The sequence below is a fragment of the Lepidochelys olivacea genome, assembly GCF_965140295.1.
Source record: "Lepidochelys olivacea isolate rLepOli2 genome assembly, chromosome: 22".
Taxonomy (NCBI): Eukaryota; Metazoa; Chordata; order Testudines; family Cheloniidae; genus Lepidochelys; species Lepidochelys olivacea.
In genome coordinates, this window is record NC_140432.1 from 3,751,519 (window position 1) to 3,771,199 (window position 19,681).

General features: G+C 45.4%; 1 protein-coding gene across 7 annotated transcripts in view; it reads right to left on the bottom strand.

Annotated features, from left to right (window-relative positions):
- PKNOX2 (PBX/knotted 1 homeobox 2) overlaps positions 1–19,681 on the bottom strand; it is a 689,215-nt gene that overhangs the window by 374,983 nt on the left and 294,551 nt on the right. For all 7 annotated transcript variants that reach the window (XM_084611724.1, XM_084611727.1, XM_084611723.1 and 4 more), the window contains one exon: positions 9,409–9,513. The gene's annotated coding sequence lies outside the window, so the exon portion shown is untranslated. The remainder of the gene's footprint in view (positions 1–9,408; positions 9,514–19,681) is intronic.

Sequence of the window (19,681 nt, forward strand, 5' to 3'; positions counted from 1 at the left end):
AGAATGGCAACTTCTCACTTTACAGATGTGCTCCTGGTGTGGATACAGCATCAGATCTGCTGATCTGAAGGGATAATATTAATGGCCATTGCTTCTCACTCCAGTTTAGCCAACACAACAGAGAGGAAATGAGCTGGGTTCTATTTTTTCTTGCGTGTCAATATGTAAACATTTCGACCAAGTTTCAATACAATGTTGATCAATTACAACTGTGCAAACCACTCAAGTGTATGGACATGCATAAGTGCCACAGAGAATAATTTGATGAAACCCCTTAACAGCTCGGTCTATGCAAAGCCCCTGGCCAGAGCCCAGGTGCAGATGAAATTAAATGGGCCATACAAGATCTGGCCACATCCCAGCCAGCTAGGACCACATGTGCGCATGTTCCATGCCATTACTTTATGTGAATGTGGTGACAAAGAAATCATTTTAAACGTGACTCCAGTCTACAAGATTACAATAGACTATGATGTCATAGAATTATAGACTATCAGGGTTGGAAGGGACCTCAGGAGGTCATCTAGTCCAACCCCCTGCTCAAAGCAGGACCAATCCCAACTAAATCATCCCAGCCAGGGCTTTGTCAAGCCTGACCTTAAAAACTTCTAAGGAAGGAGATTCTACCACCTCCCTAGGTAACGCATTCCAGTGTTTCACCACCCTCCTAGTGAAAAAGTTTTTCCTAATATCTAACCTAAACCTCCCCCACTGCAACTTGAGACCATTACTCCTTGTTCTATCATCTGGTACCACTGAGAACAGTCTAGATCCATCTTCTTTGGAACCCCCTTTCAGGTAGTTGAAAGCAGCTATCAAATCCCCCCTCACTCTTCTCTTCTACAGACTAAACAATCCCAGTTCCCTCAGCCTCCCCTCATAAGTCATGTGTTCCAGTCCCCTAGTCATTTTTGTTGCCCTTCACTGGACTCTCTCCAATTTATCCACATCCTTCTTGTAGTGTGGGGCCCAAAACTGGACACAGTACTCCAGATGAGGCCTCACCAATGTCGAATAGAGGGGGACGATCACGTCCCTCGATCTGCTCGCTATGCCCCTACTTATACATTCCAAAATGCCATTGGCCTTCTTGGCAACAAGGGGACACTGCTGACTCATATCCAGCTTCTCGTCCACTGTCACCCCTAGGTCCTTTTCCGCAGAACTGCTGCCTAGCCATTCAGTCCCTAGTCTGTAGCTGTGCATTGCGTTCTTCCGTCCTAAGTGCAGGACCCTGCACTTATCCTTATTGAACCTCATCAGATTTCTTTTGGCCCAATCCTCCAATTTGTCTAGGTCCTTCTGTATCCTATCCCTACCCTCCAACGTATCTACCACTCCTCCCAGTTTAGTATCATCTGCAAATTTGCTGAGAGTGCAATCCACACCATCCTCCAGATCATTTATGAAGATATTGAACAAAACCGGCCCCAGGACTGACCCCTGGGGCACTCCACTTGACACCGGCTGCCAACTAGACATGGAGCCATTGATCACTACCCGTTGAGCCTGACAATCTAGCCAACTTTCTACCCGTCTTACAGTGCATTCATCCAGCCCATACTTCTTTAACTTGCTGACAAGAATACTGTGGGAGACCGTGTCAAAAGCTTTGCTAAAGTCAAGAAACAATACATCCACTGCTTTCCCTTCATCCACAGAACCAGTAATCTCATCATAAAAGGCGATTAGATTAGTCAGGCATGACCTTCCCTTGGTGAATCCATGCTGGCTGTTCCTGATCACTTTCCTCTCATGTAAGTGCTTCAGGATTGATTCTTTGAGGACCTGCTCCATGATTTTTCCAGGGACTGAGGTGAGGCTGACTGGTCTGTAGTTCCCAGGATCCTCCTTCTTCCCTTTTTTAAAGATTGGCACTACATTAGCCTTTTTCCAGTCATCCGGGACTTCCCCCGTTCGCCACGAGTTTTCAAAGATAATGGCCAATGGCTCTGCAATCACAGCCGCCAATTCCTTTAGCACTCTCGGATGCAACTCGTCCGGCCCCATGGACTTGTGCACGTCCAGCTTTTCTAAATAGTCCCTAACCACGTCTTTCTCCACAGGGGGCTGGCCATCTCTTCCCCATGTTGTGATGCCCAGCGCAGCAGTCTGGGAGCTGACCTTGTTAGTGAAAACAGAGGCAAAAAAAAGCATTGAGTACCTTAGCTTTTTCCACATCCTCTGTCACTAGGTTGCCTCCCTCATTCAGTAAGGGGCCCACACTTTCCTTGGCTTTCTTCTTGTTGCCAACGTACCTGAAGAAACCCTTCTTGTTACTCTTGACATCTCTGGCTAGCTGCAGCTCCAGGTGTGATTTGGCCCTCCTGATAACATTCCTACATGCCCGAGCAATATTGTTATACTCTTCCCTGGTCATATGTCCAACCTTCCACTTCTTGTAAGCTTCTTTTTTATGTTTAAGATCCGCTAGGATTTCACCATTAAGCCAAGCTGGTCGCCTGCCATATTTACTATTCTTTCGACTCATCGGGATGGTTTGTCCCTGTAACCTCAACAGGGATTCCTTGAAATCATAGAATATCAGGGTTGGAAGGGACCTCAGGAGGTCATCTAGTCCAACCCCCTGCTCAAAGCAGGACCAATTCCCAGTTAAATCATCCCAGCCAGGGCTTTGTCAAGCCTGACCTTAAAAACCTCTAAGGAAGGAGATTCCACCACCTCCCTAGGTAACGCATTCCAGTGCTTCACCACCTGCTGGGAGCCCCAAGCCCTTTAAATTGCCGATCTGGCGTACCAGGGTGTACTTTCACCTCTGCAACAAGGGCACACTGCTGACTCATATCCAGCTTCTCATCCACTGTAACCCCTAGGTCCTTTTCCGCAGAACTGCTGCCTAGCCATTCGGTCCTTAGTCTGTAGCGGTGCATTGGGTTCTTCCGTCCTAAGTGCAGCACCCTGCACTTATCCTTATTGAACCTCATCAGATTTCTTTTGGCCCAATCCTCCAATTTGTCTAGGTCCCTCTGTATCCTATCCCTCCCCTCCAGCGTATCTACCTCTCCTCCCAGTTTAGTGTCATCTGCAAATTTGCTGAGGGTGCAATCCACACCATCCTCCAGATCATTAAGGAAGATATTGAACAAAACCGGCCCCAGGACCGACCCTTGGGGCACTTTGCTTGATACCGGCTGCCAGCTAGACATGGAGCCATTGATCACTACCTGTTGGGCCCAATGAGCTAGCCAACTTTCTATCCACCTTATAGTCCATTCTTCCAGCCCATACTTCTTTAACTTGCTGGCAAGAATACTGTGGGAGACTGTATGAAAAGCTTTGCTAAAGTCAAGAAATGTCTACCAGTTACATCTTAGAAACACCTGACTAGAGTGCTCCAGCCAAAAAAAAAAAAAAACAAAACAAAACGGGGGGGGGGGGGAATTAAAATATCCTAAAATTCCCTGATCCTCCCAATCCTATTCCGTTTAACTCCAAAAAATGTTCCCACCTGCTCCCTAAGGGAGTCAAAGAACTAATGATTTGACAGAACCCTCCTTGCTTTATTACAGTTCTAGCAATCCAATCAGGAAACAGAGACCAGGCCATGTTAGTAAAGTGACAAGTTACACTGTGGTAATATGGATCAACAGTGAATATGTGCTGTGAATAGGGTTGCCAACCCTCCCACTTTTGCCAGGAGTGTCCTGAAATCAGGCCCTATCTCTGGGAGGCTACTGAAGCCAAACCAGGAGATTCTGGCACTGAAAGTCCGGCAGTGCATCGGAGCTAAGGCAGGCTCCCTGCCTGCCCTGGCTCTGCGCCGCTCCTGAAAGTGGCTGGCACGTCCCTGCAGCTCCTGAGTGGGGGGGCACAGGTGGGTCCACACGCTGCCCCTGCCCCCAGCACCGACTCCTCAGCTCACATTGGCCAGGAACTGCGGCAGTGGCGTTTGCGGGCACGGGCAGCATGCAGAGCCCCGTACCCCTCCGGGGCCTGCAGGAACATGCCAGCCACTTCTGGGAGCCCCACCTGCACCCTCCCCCATCCTGGAGCCCCCTCTTGTACCCAAACTCTCTCCCAGAGCCTGCACCCCACACCCCCTCCTACACCCCAACCCCCTGCCCCAGGCTCAGCCCGGAGCTTCCTCCCATACTCCGAACCCCTCTGCCCCAGCCCAGAGCCCACAACCCCTCCCACACCCTAAGCCCCTTCCCTTGCCTCTTGAAAGTGAGGGAGAGTGAGGGACGGAGGGAGGGGGGATGGAGTGAGTAGGGACAGGGTCTCGGAGAAAGGGCAGGACAGAGGCAGGGCCTCGGAGAAGGAGTGGGGTAGGAGCGGGGCATGAGTGTTTGGGTTTGTGTAATGAGACAGTTGGCAACTCTAGCTGTGAACAGAGCCTACAAACATCCAGTGATCTGAAATAAGTCCATATGAAGTGTTCAGTATTTTCTAATCATGAACAAATTCTTAAAAATCCAAGGCTGAAAATCATCCGATTGTTGGCAAAGAAAGTTGGACTAAGAGTGAGAAAAGGGAGCCCTTGAGAAATCCCTTCCCAGCAAATCTCCTTTGGAGATGGTTCTTTCTCCATTTCCAGGTACTTCCTGTGGCCACTATAAAGGATACACCAGGCATCTCTGTCAGCAAAGGTTTTGATTTACTGCCTTTCCGAGCACTTCTGAGAGCTCTCTGCCCTGCACTACCTTTTGGGTTTAGTTGCCTCATTCAGAACAGCTTGGTTTCCCTGTAAAATGCAAAAATCCCAAACAAAAAGTGTTTTAAAAAATGGAGGCTGCAGTGAGACTTCCAAAAATGTCATGCACATCTTTAGCACATGGGCTGCCTGGCCCAGATAATCAAAGGTATGTAGGCACCTAATTCCCATGGGAATTCAGTGCCTAAATACCTTTGAGGATCTAGGCCTCTCTGCCTACAGGACAGAGGCACTGAACCAGCTGATTACAGCATCGCTGATTTGCTATTAAATTAACATTCACACAATACATTGTAACAGAAGCTGTTTAGTCAACTGCTCCCATTTCAAACTCTCTCTATTTGCATGTTTACAGGGAAGTTAGAAGTCTGAATCAGCAGCCATATTTACAGCTTTTTAAATCCTATCAGAAAAAAACTACCAATTTTAAGAGCCAAATTATATAGCTACTGTACAAACCTTCAACCAATCAGGGAGTCACAAATAATTTTGAAAGCCTGTAATTATATTCTATGTTTACCATATTTTCTTTTTCATGTTCTCCAAAAAATAAACCATAAAATGTGTGTGTAGGGGATACAGAGGTGACCTATACTTACAACAGCAAGGGAAGTCCAAGCAAAGAATCAGTGAATTGCCAGATCCTGAGAAAGGTGCATGAAATTGTGCACAAGCCATGCAGCTTTTCCCAACGGCAAGCACAGTGATGCAATCAGTGGTGGAACATCAACTCGGACTTTCAGCCTAAACCCTGAATTGCTTGGCTGTTTGGCTTCAGGCAGGGTCCCTAGTTTTCCAGAGTTCAAGAAAACATAATTTCCTAGTTCACCTCTACTTTGAAAAGTGTATTTTCTCTCTCTCTCCCCCCTCCCCCTGCACCCCCTGTGCTCTCTAAACACAACACTGGATTAAATACACAAATGTTCAAGCCTCTGGGGTTCTAAAATGAGCTGAAATGTTTCCAACTACTCTGCAGTTTTCAGTGAGCACTGTGAAGATTCTGCCTTTGCTGAGAACCTCCTGATCTAGCAGCCCCATCACTAGACGAAAAGGAAAATATCTGGCTGTTGCTAAGCGTGCTATGCTGGAGCCATCGCTCACTGCCACTGAGGAGGGAGGTATCTGATGGTGGCTATCAGGCTAATCATATTTGTATTTTAAATCATTGTGATTTTTTTCTCCAGTTTCTGCTAGGAGTTCTCATCATCAGGCCTGATTCAACGAAGTTCTTAGGTGTGTGCAGAACTTTAAACATGTAAGGCAGCTCCAATGACTTCAGTCAAGTGCTTAGAGCTAGCCACACGCCCGGCTGTCTCGGGGCCCTGGTTTCTCTCTTGGAGAGTCTCGGGTAATTCCCTAGGGCTAGGTTGTGACTTGGCTTGAACACCCACACAGGGGAATAGGGCATGCAAGAGTCACACGTTGTGCACCTGCTTGCCCCGGCTCTGGAGCAGGTGGGAGGGGAGTGATGGGGAATGGGTGGAGTCCTGACTCCGTCCCTTACAGTGTGCTGGCCAATTCAATGGAGCTGGTGCAGGAGGGTTCATAATTGGATGCAGATCTAGGTCATTGCTACCATCCAAGTGGGGAGGGAACTGTGCCTCAGAGCCTCTCTAGGGCACAGGACTTCCAGGGGCTACTCTACATACAATCTCTGCCCCCATTGTTCAGGGCACTGTCCAAAGGAACAATCAAATCCTTGGGCCAGATGGGATCAAGGAAGAAAGACATCATCCTGAGAAATCTAGCCAGCAGGGTCAACTGGAACATTGTAGTCAATCTCCTATGAATGGAACTGGAAAAGAATCTTCAAGTATGGGGGGTTCCTCTCTGGGGATTAGCCCTGTCTCCTGAGTCACTTACTTCCAATAAAAAAAAGGGGTTAATTGAGTAATTCACATAATTTTATAAGCACAAAGTATAATAAACATGATGTCACCTTTCCTCAGGTTAAAATGGTTCATGAATTTGTAGAAAAAAACAGAAACCATCACTTACATCTTACTAAAGAACCAGATTCGGTTAGAAATTGACCTACACTACTGTGAAATCTGGCATAACACGGTAACACAAAATGGCATTGCCCTTAGTCCTAATATCATTTGGTAGAGGCTATGATTCATAGATACCAAGGCCATAAGGGACCATTGTGATCTTCTAGTCTGACCTCCTGCATAACACAGGCCAGAAAACTGCCCCAAAGATCATTCCAACAGCACATCTGGAAGGGCTAACCTCTGATTAGGTCTCATAGAGGGTCCTGCAAAATATAATCCTCTCATCGCTTTACATGGTTTATTAGAAGAAAATTTTAAAACATTACTGAGGCAAGACGGTTCTGTTAAAAGAGAGGGATACAGAAATCTTTGGACTGTGCTCTGGATCAAGGTAAGTTTTATATCTGATTAAAAGAACAGAAAAGGATTTTCTCACAAGATGCTCAGGCCCTAATATTTCCTAGTTAAGAAGAGAGAGGCCAGAGAGATGACAGAAGTTCATGTTTTAAGAAAAAAACATGCACGGTTTGGAGCTACAGAAGTTTTGTTTCTTCTACCTAACTGTGGGGTTATATTAAGACAAAGGTTTTGTAGGTAGTATGACACTCTACACCTCATATTCTTCACAGTGATATTATTATTATATGATTATGGTATAATTATGATGCATTTTGTACAAGACAAGTCATGTGAGGTGTCATTGGAAAAGTTATGATTTGCTGAATATGATTATCCTATTTGTATACACATATCATTTTTGTATGTGAAGTTGTGAATATTGACTATGTGTCTGTATTTCAAATGTGCTTACTTTGGGTGACACCCATAACTAGCCCTTCAAATATAACAATGAAGAAGCCAGACAGTGCTGATGGCCCATCAGCAAAAACAATGGAGCCTGGAAGAATGTAACCTTCCTGTGAACATTCCAGACAGCCTGTAAGTAATGGCTGCTAGGACTCAGCAAGGTATGCAAGGGCATGTGACCAGGCCACATGACTCTGGACTCCATTTTGGGGTGTCTATATTTTTCCACAAACTTGTCTGGGAACCAAGTTTTGAAACAAAGGGTTCCTACCATATGCTAAAGCTATTTAAGGCAGGGAGTGACATCATGTGTTGTTCTTCACTCCCCACCCAAGAAAACTCCTGGAAACACGGAAGGAACAAAAGACTGAACCGGGGGAAGTGCTGGACCCAGGCTAAAGGGATTTCTAGCCTGTGTATGAAAAGCTTGGGGATTCCAAGCTGCAAAGCAAGTGCAGTTTGTACCTTAAGAATCTGCAGCCTGCTTGTACCATCACTCAGGTGAGAAACTACTAATGCATATTCAATCTAATATGTTAAGCTTAGTTTGCATTTTTCTTTATTTGCTAGGTGATCTGCTTTGATCTGTTTGCTATCCCTTATAATCACTGAAATCTATCTTTTGTTGTTAATAAACCTGTTTTATGTTTTAATTTAAACTCAGTGTGCCTTTAAGTGAAATGTCTGGGGAAAAATCTCAGCTTGGTTTAACACAGGCTTGTTGCATTTCCTCTCCACATTGCGGGGGAGGCAAACTGGATAATACCTTCATACCGGTTTGAGGTTTGGACCAGAGCAGGACGGTACAGCTGTGAGGTCCTAGGCTGGGAAGCTGGTGGTTATTTTGGCTGCAGCCTCTCTATTGTTGGTTTATGCAGTGGCTGGTCAGAGAGCATGTAACTGCAGCTGGGTGTGTCCCTACCTGTGTGAATGCTGGGGGAAGTGTAGGACCGGGAGCGGGTCTGCAGCTTGTCACAGCAGCACAGTGTGAGAGGGAGCCCAGGCTGGTTGGTCAGAGGGCTCAGTGGTACCCCAGTGCCAGGTTGCACCCCGGGGTAACCCATCACAGGTAGCACTCAGGATGAAGCAAGTAACTTTCAGCTAACTTTGTGGTTTCTTCAGTGCCCCCAGAGCATCCTGAATTGGACACCAGTTTGAACCCTGTTCCTGCAAGCACTCAGTTGAGCAATTTTCTGTCTGTGGGCTGTCCCTTTGGAGTGGTTACGAGTTCAGGGCCTTACACTGCACAGAGAATTCTGATAGCACTGATTTCAGACACATTTCATTTGATTGTTTTCTATATTCTTAGGGTTTGTGTTTTTTAACTTCTGGCAATTTTTGACTCAGATCACAAACTATTGCTCTTGTAAATTTGGCAGTAATAATGGTGTATACTTTTGGTCATTTTCTTTTTAACCTTTTTTCATTTTTAAAACACAGTTGACCTTTTGGAGAAAGACTCTGTGTATGGTCTGATTTAAAAGCTTATCAACAAAAACGTTTTAAAAACTAGCAAATTTTCCACAGGTAGCAGTAACAGTTGTGCGTATGGCATCCTTTCAGGCTCCAGTTATTAGAAGCTGAGACAATTAAAAGTTTGGATTTTTTCCCAAAACACACACTTTGTGTACTTGTTTTAAACAAACAGCAGTAATCAAGGACTCATGAGTAACCCTGTTATAATATGATGGATTAACACCATTTTGCTAAGTCAATATCTGGCTGCCCTGGGGTTATTTTATTATAATTATCTTAAAAATTATGACAAATATATTGCCAGTGTCCCCATTAAAACTTCAGTAAGGTCACTCCTGGCCTATTCCATGTGTAAAGGACCCTGCTTTGTTAATTTATCTGTGCCACTTATTGAAATTATTCTGATTTATTTTGTTCATTTACTTGAAGCTATAGAAGTATGATGAGTCTTACTGTTTGGAGTGTGCTCTGGGAGCTGCCAGTCCTTTGAACCTCTCGCCTCTGCTCTTCCTCTGCCAGTAAAACAAAACCTCCTTCTTTCAGTCAGAGCCAAAGCACCTGAAAAGAGAGAGAGCATTTCCCCCATCAGAAATTCATTTCTATACAAGTGAAAGCAGCAGGTACAAAAACAAATCTGCAACTCCCGCCAACAGATCTACTCTTCATAAGCGTCACGGAGATCTTTTACGATCCAGACTAACAGCAAGAACAGAAAGCCAGAAAAATATTGCTCTCTGCCACAGTATATTTCCAGTCTATAAAAAAGCAGGCAAGCAAAAGGGACAATGTCAGACCAAATTTGGCCTCGAATTTAGGAATATTTTTTTAAAATTCCAGTGGAACCAGTTTAAAACCCCCCCAAAAAACATAAATTGTTCCCTGCAGTGTTTGGAGCACAAATGTTGGAGTGCTGTGTTAGTGCATGAAATACCCTCCACGAAACTGGCCAATCGCTAGGCACAAAAATGAAAGTGATCATCAGGTTTCATGGTCCAAGCTAAGAGAAGTATGGACAATAATACACAGCACACAGAGTAACTCCGAAGTGAGATTTAAATTTTTTTTCTGTTGTGCTATTCTGTGATGTTATTAGCCCAATCGCTAAACACACTAAAAGGTAAACAAAAACCTCCAACATCACTTCTCTGAAATCAGCTGAGTGAATTTTTCCGGGGGCACTAACTGGGAGAATGCCCAGTCAGCAATATCTCCAGGACCACCCTTCTCTTCACTCCCTCTCCCATGGGTTATAGATGTGTGGGGACAGATTTTCAAGAGAGTCCAACATTCTACAAACAGAGTGAGCCCTTTGGAAAACGTGGCCCTGATTGTGTTAATTCAGCTTATATCAGAGATAGGAAAATAGTTCATCACAAATATTTAGAACTCCAATGCATCCATCAGGCTATGCTTCATCTAGGTGAACAACTCTGCCAGCATAAAAATCACAATCAGTCAGCCCTCCAGTATGTGCAAAACAAATCCTAGCAATAGGATAGGCCCTTACTAGATGGAGATGGTAAAATTATTAATAATGTTGCAGAAAAGGCAGAAGTGTTCAGTAAATATTTCTGCTGTGCATTTGGAAAGAAACAAAATTATATACTCATGAAGTACTTTCCAGTCCATTAGTAACTGAGAAGTCTGCTAGACAAAATCTATTAGGGATAAACATTTTAAAACCAGCAAGTGTGGATAACTTGTACCCAGGAGTCCTAAAAGAGCTGACCGAGGAGAGCTCTGGTGCACTGGTGTTAATTTTTAAAAATCTCAGAATACTGGGGAAATTCCAGAAGACTGGAAAAGTGCCAATGTTTTGCTAATATTCAAAAAGGACAACTGGGATGACCCGGGTATCTAGAGGCCAGTCAACGTCAACCCTAGGCAAAATAATGGAAAAGCTGATACAGGATTTAATTGAATTAAAGGTTAGGAAAATAATTAATGCCAGTCAATATGGTTTATTGGAAAATAGGTCTCGGCAAACTAACCTGATTTCATTTTTGATGAGATAGCATGTTTGGTTGATAAAAGTAACTGCATAAATGCAATATACATTTGTAAGGCATTTGACTGAGTACTGCATGACATTCTGATTAAAAAATTGGCGTTTTGCAATATGAATAGAGCATGTGTTAATTTAATTATGAAAAGGCTAACTGACAGACCTCAGAAAGTTTAATGGTCAAAGAAGAATCCTCTCTGAATGGGGGTGTTTCTTGTGGGGCTCTGCAGGGATTGGTTATAGGCCCTCATCAATGAACTGGAAGTAAATATAAAATCACTTCTGATCAAATTTGTGGCTGACACAAGGATTGACAAAGTGGTAAATAATGCTAAGGACAGGGCAGTCACAAGGATTGACAAAGTGGTAAATAATGCTAAGGACAGGGCAGTCATACAGACCTCTCTGTACAACTTGGGCTCATTCAAACAAAATGTGATTTAATACACACAGGTGCAAAGTAATACATCTAAGGACAAGGAATGCAAGCCATACCACAGAATGGGGACTGTATCCTGGAAACATCCTGAAAAGGATGTAGGGCTCACAGTAGACAAGCAAAAAGGGCTAATGCTATCCTTGGCTGTATAAAGAGGGGAATAGTGAGTAGGAGCAGGGAGGGGATTTTACCTCTGCACATGGTATTGGTGGGATGGATAATGGAATAGTGAGTTTTGTGCTGGTGTCCACATTTTAAAAATTTGAAAAATTGGAAAGGATGCAGAAAAGAGCCACAAAAATTATTTGCCGGCTGGAGAAAATGCCTCATAGTGAGAGACTTAAAGTGTTCAGTCTGTTTAGCTGATCAAAAAGATGATTGAGAAGTGACTTGATTATAGTGTATGGTGAAAATACCCCCTACTAAAGGACTCTTCCACGAAGCAGAGAAAGGCAGAACAAGAACCAGTTGATGCAAGATGAAGCCAGACAAATTCAAATTAGAAATTAGGTATAAAGTTTTAACAAGGGTGATTAACCTTTGGAACAAACTACCAAGGAAGTGGGACATTTTTATCTAGACTGGAGGCTAGATCTGAAGGGGGACTTAGGTGTTAGGAGCCTAGAAAATCAATGGGATTCCCAAAGCCTGAGTGAGGTGCTTAGGATCCCTATGCCTGAAGAGAAGAAAGGATCTGAACAGGGATCTGCCACTTCTCTGCTGTGTGCCTGAACCACTGGGCTATGGAGAGCAGTCATATCTCCCCTCAACCTTCTTTTGGTTCGGCTAAACAAGCCAAGCTCCTTGCGTCTCCTTTTATAAGAATCATAGAATCATAGAATAGAATCATAGAATCATAGAATATCAGGGTTGGAAGGGACCCCAGAAGGTCATCTAGTCCAACCCCCTGCTCAAAGCAGGACCAATTCCCAGTTAAATCATCCCAGCCAGGGCTTTGTCAAGCCTGACCTTAAAAACCTCTAAGGAAGGAGATTCTACCACCTCCCTAGGTAACTCATTCCAGTGTTTCACCACCCTCTTAGTGAAAAAGTTTTTCCTAATATCCAATCTAAACCTCCCCCACTGCAACTTGAGACCATTACTCCTCGTTCTGTCATCTGCTACCATTGAGAACAGTCTAGAGCCATCCTCTTTGGAACCCCCTTTCAGGTAGTTGAAAGCAGCTATCAAATCCCCCCTCATTCTTCTCTTCTGCAGGCTAAACAATCCCAGCTCCCTCAGCCTCTCCTCATAACTCATGTGTTCCAGTCCCCTAATCATTTTTGTTGCCCTTCGCTGGACTCTCTCCAATTTATCCACATCCTTCTTGAAGTGTGGGGCCCAAAACTGGACACAGTACTCCAGATGAGGCCTCACCAATGTCGAATAGAGGGGAACGATCACGTCCCTCGATCTGCTCGCTATGCCCCTACTTATACATCCCAAAATGCCATTGGCCTTCTTGGCAACAAGGGCACACTGCTGACTCATATCCAGCTTCTCGTCCACTGTCACCCCTAGGTCCTTTTCCGCAGAACTGCTGCCTAGCCATTCGGTCCCTAGTCTGTAGCTGTGCATTGGGTTCTTCCGTCCTAAGTGCAGGACCCTGCACTTATCCTTATTGAACCTCATCAGATTCCTTTTGGCCCAATCTTCCAATTGGTCTAGGTCCTTCTGTATCCTATCCCTCCCCTCCAGCGTATCTACCACTCCTCCCAGTTTAGTATCATCCGCAAATTTGCTGAGAGTGCAATCCACACGATCCTCCAGAGACAAGTTTTCCATTCCGCAGATCATCCTAGTAGCTCTTCTCTGTACCTGTTCCAGTTTGAATTCATCCTTCTTAAACATGGGAGATTTAGGTTGGATATTAGGAAAAACTTTTTCACTAGGAGGGTGGTGAAACACTGGAATGTGTTACCTAGGGAGGTGGTGGAATCTCCTTCCTTAGAAGTTTTTAAGGTCAGGCTTGACAAAGCCCTGGCTGGGAAGATTTAGTCGGGGATCGGTCCTGCTTTGAGCAGGGGTTGGACTAGATGACCTCCTGAGGTCCCTTCCAACCCTGATATTCTATGATTCTATGGGAGACCAGAACTGCACACAGTATTCCAGGTGAGGTCTCACCAGTGCCTTCTATAACGGTACTAAAACCTCCTTATCTCTACTGGAAATGCCTCTCCTGATGCATCCCAAGACCGCATTAGCTTTTTTCATGGCCATATCACATTGGCAGCTCATAGTCATCCTATGATCAACAATACTCCAAGGTCCTTCTCCTCCTCCATTACTTCTAATTGATGCGTCCCCAGCTTATAACTAAAATTCTTGTTATTAATCCCTAAATGCATAACCTTACACTTCTCACTATTAAATTTCATCCTATTACTATTACTCCAGTTTACAAGGTCATCTGAATCTTCCTGTATGATCGTCCGGTCCTTCTCTAAATGGGCAATACCTCCCAGCTTTGTATCATCCGCAAACTTTATTAGCACACTCCCACTTTTTGTGCTGAGGTCAGTAACAAAAAGATTAAATAAGATTGGTCCCAAAACTGATCCTTGAGGAACTCCCCTGGTAACCTCCCTCCAGCCTGACAGTTCACCTTTCAATAGGACCCGTTGTAGTCTCCCCTTTAATCAATTCCTTATCCACCTTTCAATTTTCATATTGATCCCCATCTTTTCCAATTTAGCGAATAATTCCCCATGTGGCATGGTATCAAACGCCTTACTGAAATCTAGGTAAATTAGATCCACTGTGTTTCCTTTGTCTAAAAAATCTGTTACTTTCTCAAAGCAGGAGATCAGGTTGGTTTAGCACGATCTACCTCTTGTAAAATCATGTTGTATTTTGTCCCATTTACCATTGACCTCAATGTCTTTAACTACTTTCTCCTTCAAATTTTTTTGCAAGACCTTGCATACTACAGATGTCAAACTAACAGGCCTGTAGTTACCTGGATCACTTTTTTTCCCTTTCTTAAAAATAGGAATTATGTTAGCAATTCTCCAATCATACGATACAACCCCTGAGTTTACAGATTCATTAACATTTTTTGCTAATGGGCTTGCAATTTCATGTGTCAGTTCCTTTAATATTCTCGGATGAAGATTATCTGGGCCCCCCGATTTAGTCCCATTAAGCTGTTCGAGTTTGGCTTCTACCTCGGATGTGGTATTATTTACGTCCATATCCTCCTTCCCATTTGCCATCCTACCATTATCCCTAAGTTCCTCATTAGCCTCATAAAAGACTGAGGCAAAGTATTTGTTCAGATATTGGGCCATGCCTAGATTATCCTTAACCTCCACTCCATCCTCAGTGTTTAGCGGTCCCTCTTCTTCTTTCTTTGTTTTCTTCTTATTTATACGGCTATAGAACCTTTTACTATTGGTTTTAATTCCCTTTGCAAGGTCCAACTCTTCTTGACTTTTAGCCTGTCTCACTTTATCCCTACATGTTCTGATCTCAATAAGGTAGCTTTCCTTGCTGATCCCTCCCATCTTCCACTCCCTGTATGCTTTCTGCTTTTTCTTAATCACCTCTCTGAGATGCTTGCTCATCCAGCTTGGTCTACAACTCCTGCCTATGAATTTTTTCCCCTTTCTTGGGATGCAGGCTTCTGATAGCTTCTGCAGCTTTGATTTAAAGTAATCCCAGGCCTCCTCTGCCTTTAGAACCATAAGTTCTTCAGTCCAATCCACTTCCCTAACTAATTTCCTTAATTTTTGAAAGTCAGCCGTTTTGAAATCAAAAACCCTAGTTGCAGATTACTTTTGTTAATCCTTCCGTTCAGTTTGAACTGAATTAGCTCATGATCACTTGAACCCAGATTGTTCCCTACAACCATTTCTTCTATGAGGTCCTCACGACTCACCAAAACCAAATCTAAAATGGCATCCCCTCTAGTCAGTTCAGCAACTACTTGGTGAAGGAATCCATCAGCTATCGCATCTAGGAACATCTGAGCCTGATTATTATTACTAGCACTTGTCCTCCAGTCTATATCTGGGAAGTTAAAGTCTCCCATGATCACGCAGTTTCCATTAGTATTTACTTCATTAAAAACATTAACGAGGGCTCTATCCATATCCAAATTAGATCCCGGCGGTCTATAGCACACCCCAAGCACTATCCCAGGGGAGGCTCTAATAGTTTTCTTCCCCAATGTAATTTTTGCCCAGACGGACTCTGTCTTATCCATCCCATCGCTTCTTACTTCTTTACATTCTACCTCCTCATTGATCTACAATGCTACTCCACCACCTTTACCTTTATTTCGGTCTTTCCTAAGCAGCACATCCCCTTCCATACCCGTAGTCCAGTCGTGACGACTATTCCACCCTGTTTCTGTTCTCCCTAGAATACCCGGTTTCACTTCCTGCAGCAGTAGCTCTAGTTCCTCCATTTTGTTACCTGGGCTCCTCGCATTGGTGTACAAACAGCTTCATTTTTGCTGTTTGGCCTTGGTACTTTGCTCAGGCCCAATGGAATCATTTCCTGAGTCCTGGGGCAGCTAGGAGTGTTTCAACCAAGTCAGCCTTGAAGTGTTTTGGAAGGGCTAGAAAGACGTTTGCCCAGCACCTGTCTGCATGGTCCCAGGAGCTGTTTAGCCAGCGCTGTAAGCTCCTCGCGTTAGTGAGCATTATGCTCACTCCCAATGGAAGCTCAGGCTGCTCCTCCTGTCAGCTGACATTTTATAAAGAGCTACTCTGCTAAACTCCTGCAAGTACCTCCTCCAGCTCTGCTCCAGCACAGACCTGGGGAGCTGCCAGCAGGGATTCATCACGAGCCTCCTTGCTTTGCAGTCCTCTCTTTTGTGTCCAGCTAGAATGAACATTGCCCGACGTTTGTTTGCAAGCGTTTGTATTTGATCAGTTGGGCTGAAATCCAGCATGCTGCTGGGGTTGGGGATTCATTATGTTCCAGTTCTGAAAATGACAAATAAAAGAGAAGGCTGGTGTAGCCATGAACTCCCCTCTCACATCTCTGCTTGCTGGGCTTTGGTTTAGCACCTCTTTTTGTCATGTGCTAGTTAATTACAATCTTTACTTAGGTGTGAATGTGTTTTGACACTCAGACTGAGATGGTGTTAACTAGGAAAGAGCTGTTCACATCGAAGAGTAGTTTATTTATAGGCTATATTCCCAGCCCTGCCAGTCCAAAAACCATGAGACTGACCCTTCTCCCCACAAATAATGAGTCTGACTTAAACATCATGAGCTATTAAAAAAAACCACACACACACAGGGAGAGTCACTGCTTTGAGTGTAAAAAGAAAAGGAGGACTTGTGGCACCTTAGAGACGAACCAATTTATTTGAGCCTAAGCTTTTGTGAGCTACAGCTCACTGCATTGGATGTGTGCGCATGCATGCAGGCACACAGATATGTGGGTGGCTTTGTCTGTCAGGAAATTCACCAAAATGTGCACAAACTGTGGAACACCCTCCTCCCCAGGTGACCGGTGACACTTGCCCACACTGCCCCAGGCCGTGCCAAGCATTCGCCCCAACACATTCCACTGCTTCCTCATGGACACTGTCTCCATCTCCCCCACCCCTGCACCTGGCCCAGCACCCCTCAACCCTGGACACTGTCTCCATCTCCCCCCACCCCTGAACACTGTCTCCAGCTCCCCCACCCCAGGACACTGTCTCCAGCTCCCCCATGCCTGGACCTGCCCCAGCTCCCCTCAACCCTGAACACTGTCTCCAGGTCCCCCACCCCTAGACACTGTTTCCATCTCCCCCGCGCCTGGACCTGCCCCAGCTCCCCTCAACCCTGAACACTTTCTCCATCTCCCCCCACCCCTGGACACTGTCTCCATCTCCCCCCACCCCTGGACACTGTCTCCAGCTCCCCCACCCCAGGACACTGTCTCCAGCTCCCCCATGCCTGGACCTGCCCCAGCTCCCCTCAACCCTGAACACTGTCTCCAGGTCCCCCACCCCTAGACACTGTCTCCAGGTCCCCCACCCCTGGACCTGGCCCACCACCCCTCAACCCTGGACACTTTCTCCATCTCCCCCCACCCCTGGACACTGTCTCCATCTCCCCCCACCCCTGAACACTGTCTCCATCTCCCCCCACCCCTGGACACTGTCTCCATCTCCCCCGACCCCTGGACACTGTGTCAAAAGAATAGTAAATATGGCAGGCGACCAGCTTGGCTTAATGGTGAAATCCTAGCAGATCTTAAACATAAAAAAGAAACTTACAAGAAGTGGAAGGTTGGACATATGACCAGGGAAGAGTATAAAAATATTGCTCGGGCATGTAGGAATGAAATCAGGAGGGCCAAATCGCACCTGGAGCTGCAGCTAGCGAGAAATGTTAAGAGTAACAAGAAAGGTTTCTTCAGGTATGTTAGCAACAAGAAGAAAGCCAAGGAAAGTGTGGGCACCTTAATGAATGAGGGAGGTAACCTAGTGACAGAGATGTGGAAAAAGCTAATGTACTCAATGCTTTTTTTGCCTCTGTCTTCACTAACAAGGTCAGCTCCCAGACTGCTGCGCTGGGCATCACAACATGGGGAATAGATGGCCAGCCCTCTGTGGAGAAAGAGGTGGTTAGGGACTATTTAGAAAAGCTGGGCGTGCACAAGCCCATGGGGCCGGACGAGTTGCATCCGAGAGTGCTAAAGGAACTGGCAGCTGTGATTGCAGAGCCATTGGCCATTATCTTTGAAAACTCGTGGTGAACGGGGGAAGTCCCAGATGACTGGAAAAAGGCTAATGTAATGCCAATCTTTAAAAAAGGGAAGAAGGAGGATCCTGGGAACTACAGGCCAGTCAGCCTCACTTCAGTCCCTGGAAAAATCATGGAGCAGGTCCTCAAAGAATCAATCCTGAAGCACTTACATGAGAGGAAAGTGATCAGGAATAGTCAGCATGGATTCACCAAGGGAAGGTCATGCCTGACTAATCTAATCGCCTTCTATGATGAGATTACTGGCTCTGTGGATGAAAGGAAAGCAGTGGACGTATTGTTTCTTGACTTTAGCAAAGCATTTGACACGGTCTCCCACAGTATTCTTGTCAGCAAGTTAAAGAAGTATGGGCTGGATGAATGCACTATAAGGAGGGTAGAAAGTTGGCTAGATTGTCGGGCTCAACGGGTAGTGATCAATGGCTCCATGTCTAGTTGGCAGCCGGTGTCAAGTGGAGTGCCCCAGGGGTCGGTCCTGGGGCCAGTTTTGTTCAATATCTTCATAAATGATCTGGAGGATGGTGTGGATTGCACTCTCAGCAAATTTGCAGATGATACTAAACTAAGAGGAGTGGTAGATATGCTGGAGGGCAGGGATAGGATACAGAGGGACCTAGACAAATTGGAGGATTTGGGCCAAAAGAAATCTGATGAGGTTCAATAAGGATAAGTGCAGGGTCCTGCTCTTACGACGGAAGAACCCAATGCACAGCTACAGACTAGGGACTGAATGGCTAGGCTAGCAGTTCTGCGGAAAAGGACCTAGGGGTGACAGTGGATGAGAAGCTGGATATGAGTCAGCAGTGTGCCCTTGTTGCCAAGAAGGCCAATGACATTTTGGGATGTATAAGTATGGGCATAGCGAGCAGATCGAGGGACGTGATCGTCCCCCTCTATTCGACATTGGTGAGGCCTCATCTGGAGTACTGTGTCCAGTTTTGGGCCCCACACTACAAGAAGGATGTGGATAAATTGGAAAGAGTCCAGCAAAGGGCAACAAAAATTATTAGGGGTCTGGAACACATGACTTATGAGGAGAGGCTGAGGGAACTGGGATTGTTTAGTCTGCAGAAGAGAAGAATGAGGGGGGATTTGATAGCTGCTTTCAACTACCTGAGAGGTGGTTCCAGAGAGGATGGTTCTAGACTATTCTCAGTGGTAGAAGAGGACAGGACAAGGAGTAATGGTCTCAAGTTGCAATGGGGGAGGTTTAGGTTGGATATTAGGAAAAACTTTTTCACTAGGAGGGTGGTGAAACACTGGAATGCGTTGCCTAGGGAGGTGGGGGAATCTCCTTCCTTAAAAGTTTTTAAGGTCAGGCTTGACTAAGCTCTGGCTGGGATGATTTGATTGGGGATTGGTCCTGCTTTTGAGCAGGGGGTTGGACTAGATGACCTCCTGAGGTCCCTTCCAACCCTGATATTCTATGATTCTTTGATTCCATCTCCCCCACGCCTGGACCTGCCCCAGCTCCCCTCAACCCTGGACACTGTCTCCAGGTCCCCCACCCCTGCTCTACCTCTGGGCACTGTCCCCAGCTCCCCCACCCCTGCTCTACCTCTGGGCACT